The 6,226-nt window shown below is 29.1% G+C and overlaps 1 non-coding gene across 1 annotated transcript; it reads left to right on the top strand.

Moving 5' to 3' along the window:
* The first annotated feature begins 2,066 nt into the window (after positions 1–2,066).
* Positions 2,067–2,161, top strand: Trnay-gua. The gene is made up of 2 exons: positions 2,067–2,103; positions 2,126–2,161. It is a non-coding gene; the product is annotated as a tRNA-Tyr (tRNA).
* The last annotated feature ends 4,065 nt before the right edge of the window (positions 2,162–6,226 follow it).

The raw sequence follows: 6,226 nt of genomic DNA, 5'->3' as shown, positions 1-6,226 counted from the left end.
TAGCTCTAGAGTTTTATATGTGTAATATATTCAAAGGAAACAATTAATACGACGAGTTATGAAGTCAAAACAATTAGTCATGTATTGATTTGCACGGTACTTCTAGTTGTTCTTGTGCATAGTCTTGTGAATACCGAACATCTTTATCCTATAGATTGATTAATTAACCACTTATTGCGATAAGAATAATTGAAATCGATTTAGAATTTAGTATGAGTATTTTAATTTTTTTCAATTGTTTAAATTTTTCTTATTTTTATTTATAATAGTAACATGTAAACGCTCAAAACTTGCAGTTTTTGATATAAATATTCTTATGATTGTAAAATACTAATCATTGTAAATAGTATTTCAATGTATCTTAAATCTAGATTGATCTACAGAATACAAATTGAATGAACTGAAATTAAATAATTTATTTTAAAACCGTATCCGAGTTTTAGATGTAAATAACAAATTTCCTTATCCTTTAACAGAATCATCCCCGCTTCATTTCCTAATATACATCGTCCGATCACAAGAGGACTTGTTACTGAGGAAAAAAAATGTCTTCATCAAGTCGAGTTTATTTAATTTGCCGAACAAATTCAATATTGTAAGCAATCAATTGATATTTTAGAATTACTTTTTCGCGTCAATTTCATTGAAATATCATGTTCGGGAATATATTTAATGTTGCTATAAATGCGTACGTTTATATATCTAGATGAATATTGCTAAATTTTACTTAAACTTCTTGACTAGTATTAATAAAACTTGATATAAGAAGACGATAAAGTCGATCACACAGAAATAATTGCTAAAATTAATTTAGGTCGAGAGACCTTACCGCTGATTTAGTGTTTTATACTTCTTTGATAGGTATGTATAATATAAACGCCTTATAAAATGTTTATCTTCCTACCAATATGTGTATATTTGATTTTAAAAAATGCTCCACTGCTAAATAGAAATTTCTTCTCCACTCCACAAGGCTTTCCTTTACCACTGAGCATGATTTCATATTAATATTATCGTTTGAATAAAATACATATATAGACTTACTTATTAATTACAGTAGAAATGATATCATTGGTGTTAACTGGTACCTACTTTATTTAATTATTATAAATGTCACGTGGCCAGAAGAAAATGAGTATGTGTGACTAATTATAATTAATTGTTTTTATTTCCGAATTCACGCCAAAACTAATTATCAAATTAACTTACGTAAAACCTACACCATAGCTTCCAGTGTCATAAGCAGTTTGATTTATGTGTAGTATATTTCATTAAATGAGCTAATTATTATGTTAACGCTCCTTTCAATGCTGGAAAAATATGAAAACATATATTAAAAAAAAAGGTTATAAAAGTGTCTCGAGAAAATAATTACTGTCAACGTGTTTATATTTAAAACGCGTTACATTAAGAAGTTATTTTAAACATGTTTAATTTGATTTCTTAATGATATTTTTGTAAAGTTATTATCTAAAAACTGTAAAGCATAAAAATATATTGGGGATTGTGAAGTCAGATATATTTGCTCCGGATTGTTAGGCATTGTGCAAGCCAGGGTATGTACCATTCACTCAGCTATTGTAACAGGCACATAACAGCTTCATCATCTAAAAACATCAATGATTACTTCTTGATGTAAACTTGATGTACTGTAATAAATTATAATATGAGTTTATGTCCCTATACTGTAAATATTGGTATATTGTACATATGAAAAAAAAAAATTATTGGACCCGTGCAATAAATAGATGTTTAAGGTTTAAGAAAAATGTTTATTATTTATGTTAATTAAAAAAAATAGTTTTATAATGATTATATTTCATGTTTTTCTCCCATTAAATTATCTTTCTATCATGTGCGTGTTTCGAAAATTTAGAACTATGTAATGTAATGAAATGTCTACGAAAATATAAGTTTGATAATAATTATAAAGTATTTTCTCATTGCATATTACATCATTATTAATTAAAAAATCACGATATCACGAACAATTTTTTTATTCATGATTCAGATAAGAGTAACACAAGTATATGTAAAGGTACAAATATTTCATACGAATTTATGTACCTTCGATAGCTCAGTTGGTAGAGCGGTGGACTGTAGATGATATAACTAAATGGCTGATATCCATAGGTCGCTGGTTCAAATCCGGCTCGAAGGATTTTTTTACGAATCACAGAAATATTATGTCCTTACATAATGAAACATGTTGCAATATTTTTTTGTTACTTAAAACTTGCGCACATAACTGTGAAATGAAGTTTTCTCACACAATAACCGAGCACTTCACGACCAAGCCACAAATGCAACAAACATTTTATTCAACTGCGGGAATATATTCTGCGCACAATGATTCGAAACCAACTCTAGGCCAGCTTCCCGCGAGGACCATTCATACTAAGAAAAAACAATGCTACTCTTTTTACACGGTGTAAAACGTTAAAGAAAAAAGCTTCTTTATATTAAATAGTATATTCATATTATTGAAAGGCTTTATATATTTCTTACTAAATGTTTATGATATTTGTAATTTATTACTTGTATTAAGTAGATACATATGTATATGCATATACATACACGTAGATAGTTATATATATATATATATATTGGAAGTAAAAAATGTATTCAAAGACAATTAAAATAAACCTATTTGGTATAATTAAATGAATTAGATAGTTTTTGAATATATTTCAGTCAGAAATCAGTAATTGCTACTAATTGACTTAAGTTTTACAAGGCCGTAATGAATGACTGGGTAAAAAGATAGGAAACGGGAAAATATAACAAAAGGTGGATAATTACTTATCCTTAACAATTATAAGTTCAGGTTTGAGGGCATTGTATCATTTGTATCAAAATTCACTGAATCCGCGGGTAGAACAACCGCTACATCACAATCGCACATAACATTTGTTTTCCTTGCAAAATTTTAGGATTTTAATAATTGAAGTCTGTAAACACGTTCAGCCCGAATTCAAATAAATACGTATCATCGTGACATTTGTGTTAAGATATATTTATACCTCTTATAACTTTTACCTGCCAAATAATATTATTAGAAGATATTATTTTCCTTGTGTTTTTGCCCATCGGCAATGCTAGCCCAGCCACAGTATGGGTATATGATGACGATTGTTTAAGAATTGAACGAACGAAGTTGCAGTTTAAATACATTTCAAATAATTGAAGCCTACCACTGTTTTAATTTTAATTCGATAAAATCCACGAGAAAATAAGTGCGACAGTAAGAAGTTAAAAATATGATGTAATGTTACGAATATACGATATTTTTAAATAAAAAGGAACCCCGCCCTTATATATATCATTAGGCATAATCACATGCGACAACTCATAAGACAACACTTATTTCGCGTTACAATGATTACGTAAATAAACGATTAATCGTTATTTATTTAATAGCCGGTAGATGCGAGGGGGCATTTAACTTTAACTGAGCCCATTATCGCTGTATTATATATGTATATATAATGAAATATGTCTACATATAAAGTTGTATATAAAGTTAAACATTTTATGAATTATTTAACATTGTTCAAAAACAGAACTAAACGCCACCAAAATGTTTTGACATTCGAATTTACAAGCTTATTGTTATTACACGTACGTACAAACTTTTCCTCTGCCTGTCAAAAGAGAGAAGTGTATGTAACTACGGCGCACAGCTTGCTGTACAGGCTCTAGCGTTCAACGTATTTAAAAAAATACCGTATACACAAGTGCTTCAGTTCATAAAAGCATTCATCGTAACGCAACTCATCTGTTGAATATTTTCTCTAATTAATTCGTCCTGAAAAACATTTGAACAAATAAATCTACTTAATTGAGATGAAGAACTATACGTATATACTTTTATGTAAATAATAAAGCCATTTAATAAGATCAATGTAATAAAATAATATACACATATAGTAGTATATATTTCTTTATTTTTGGCTTCACGCGACATCGTATTGTATTTATTTTATTTGTGTTTTTAATGCAGTACAGTCACTAATAGCAGACCTCAAAACATGGTGACCTGATGGTCAGAATCCATTAAAATTCCTAAAATATGATTATAAGTTAAACAGTAGGTACACAAATATTTTAAGTAAAACTATATATAGTATAACACAAAGAAATTGAACTTAAGTTTGTTCTGGACGATCGGTTATTGGTCATCATGCCTATTTAAAAGAAATAGCTGACCTCCTGTTTGATTAAAAAAAGGGAAATCGAAACCTAGATACGCATTAAATGATTTTGGAAAAAAAAACTTTTGAGATAAATGGTGTATGTAGCGCTGACCGGCGTTTTCGCTCTGGTTACTTGCCAATAAGTAGGTACAAGCGCAGAGATCGCTTGGCACACGTGTATTAAAATTTTATTGAATTTGACAATTGTATTATACGACGTATAACGATGTTGTCAAGACATACGTCAACATAAGCAATTTATATGATATTCTGATCATAATCATTTCGTAGTACACGAAGCCGCATTGGTTCTTCTTGCCAAACACGAAAGTAAATCGTAATTAAGTACAAATAAGTTAACATAAAATTTCATCTTATCTCGAAGTCTACCTTTTTGTCATTCAATTGTATAAATCGACCACGATTCTTTGACCAGATTTATTAATCTAGTTTTTCTTTACCACTTCAATCTAATTGAATGGTAACCCTTCAATATGCATATATGCAAAAAGTGGATGGAAAATATTTAGGTTGTTTCCATTTCTGTTTAATTTCTAAGAGTCTATTTATTTTTATGCAATTAAGAACATTTCAATTAATTTAAACCGTACTGGAGTAAATTCCGATCATTAATCATTTAGGGTTTAATTGCATTTATTTGTAGACAGATTTTGGTCTAATAGCATGTTAAAAAATCTTGTACGTAATTCTGTTTACATGAAGTATTACAAGAATATTTGCGTAATAATTTCAATGCCGCTAATGAATCAATCAAAGGTTTTATGCTATGCCCATACTATTTACATAGCATGAGTGGCAGAGGTGCTTAATATTTAAACAGTCAGTTTGTGACTGTATGGATTCTTTCTGTAACTTTATTCATTCATTTCTTTTATTTTGCAATATTATTTTCTTTCTGACAGAAGTTCGACGCCTTCGCCTTCGACGCTTCATTATAAACATCAGGCAGAGGTGGTCTTATAATCTACATTAAATCTGAGTCAGTCATATTTCAAGAGTGATTAATCTTCGAAACTCCTATTATACTACTACTACTGTGCTCAACTGCTATTGGTTATAATTGAAAAATTGTTGTAATTTGCTGATGCTGATACGTGTTCCTAAAAAGTATAGATTATAGCTACGTCACATAGGTACGAACGCTGTTACTAAAACCGCAAGACAAATTCAAACAACTGTTCGCCGCTAATTAATACAACAATTATCATTAACAACTGAAATGCTCTTAATATATCGATTTGTCGAGATCCTAAAAGCATTTTTAACTATTCAATAAAAATATAGATCGGTTTTGTTTACATTTGTATTCATACTCGTTTTGTTTTCAAAGATAGTATTTTTGTTGTTAAAACCTTCATTTACATCTGAAACGCTGAATTCATTGATGTTCATTCAGCCATACAGGATACTCATTAATTATTCAAGTTAAATTTTACAAAACGTACATTTTTCTTTCAATACCTTTGCGTGTGCACCTAAAGTAGATATTTGACTTACTACTTGGAGGACTGAATAAAAACTTATTGCGTTTGTAATGACAAAAAAGTAGTCATTGGTTCTAGCACTGCCCGCCATGACTGAAATAAATTGATATAGTTAAAAAATTAATAAATTTATAACATATTGTATAGTGAATTTTCAAAATTCGCCATTTTTCGATAACTATTCCATTCTCATAATTATTGAGTTTATACTTAATAAACTCAATAATTACGATGATAAAAATGACACTTGAATTTAATTTAAACAATCGTAACATGTAAACGATACACCACTTCATATCTCACTCGTGAAACCGTCGGTTTACGCCATTTTAGTATCTGTATCATTTGAATGTTATAATTTGATTTGATTTGTTATAAGATATTATTTCTTACTTGTACACTCACCAATCACAATTACGATATTTTATTTAACTTTTACGTTCCAAAATATTACAAAAAGCGGATTTTAACGCCATATAGGCTCTTTCTAAAAATCAACATTGAGCTAAGTAAACTTATTCATTC

This window comes from Vanessa cardui, chromosome 11 (assembly GCF_905220365.1).
Source record: "Vanessa cardui chromosome 11, ilVanCard2.1, whole genome shotgun sequence".
Taxonomy (NCBI): Eukaryota; Metazoa; Arthropoda; class Insecta; order Lepidoptera; family Nymphalidae; genus Vanessa; species Vanessa cardui.
The sequence above is the reverse complement of the archived record's forward strand: the minus strand, read 5'-3'. Positions and strand labels throughout refer to the sequence as shown.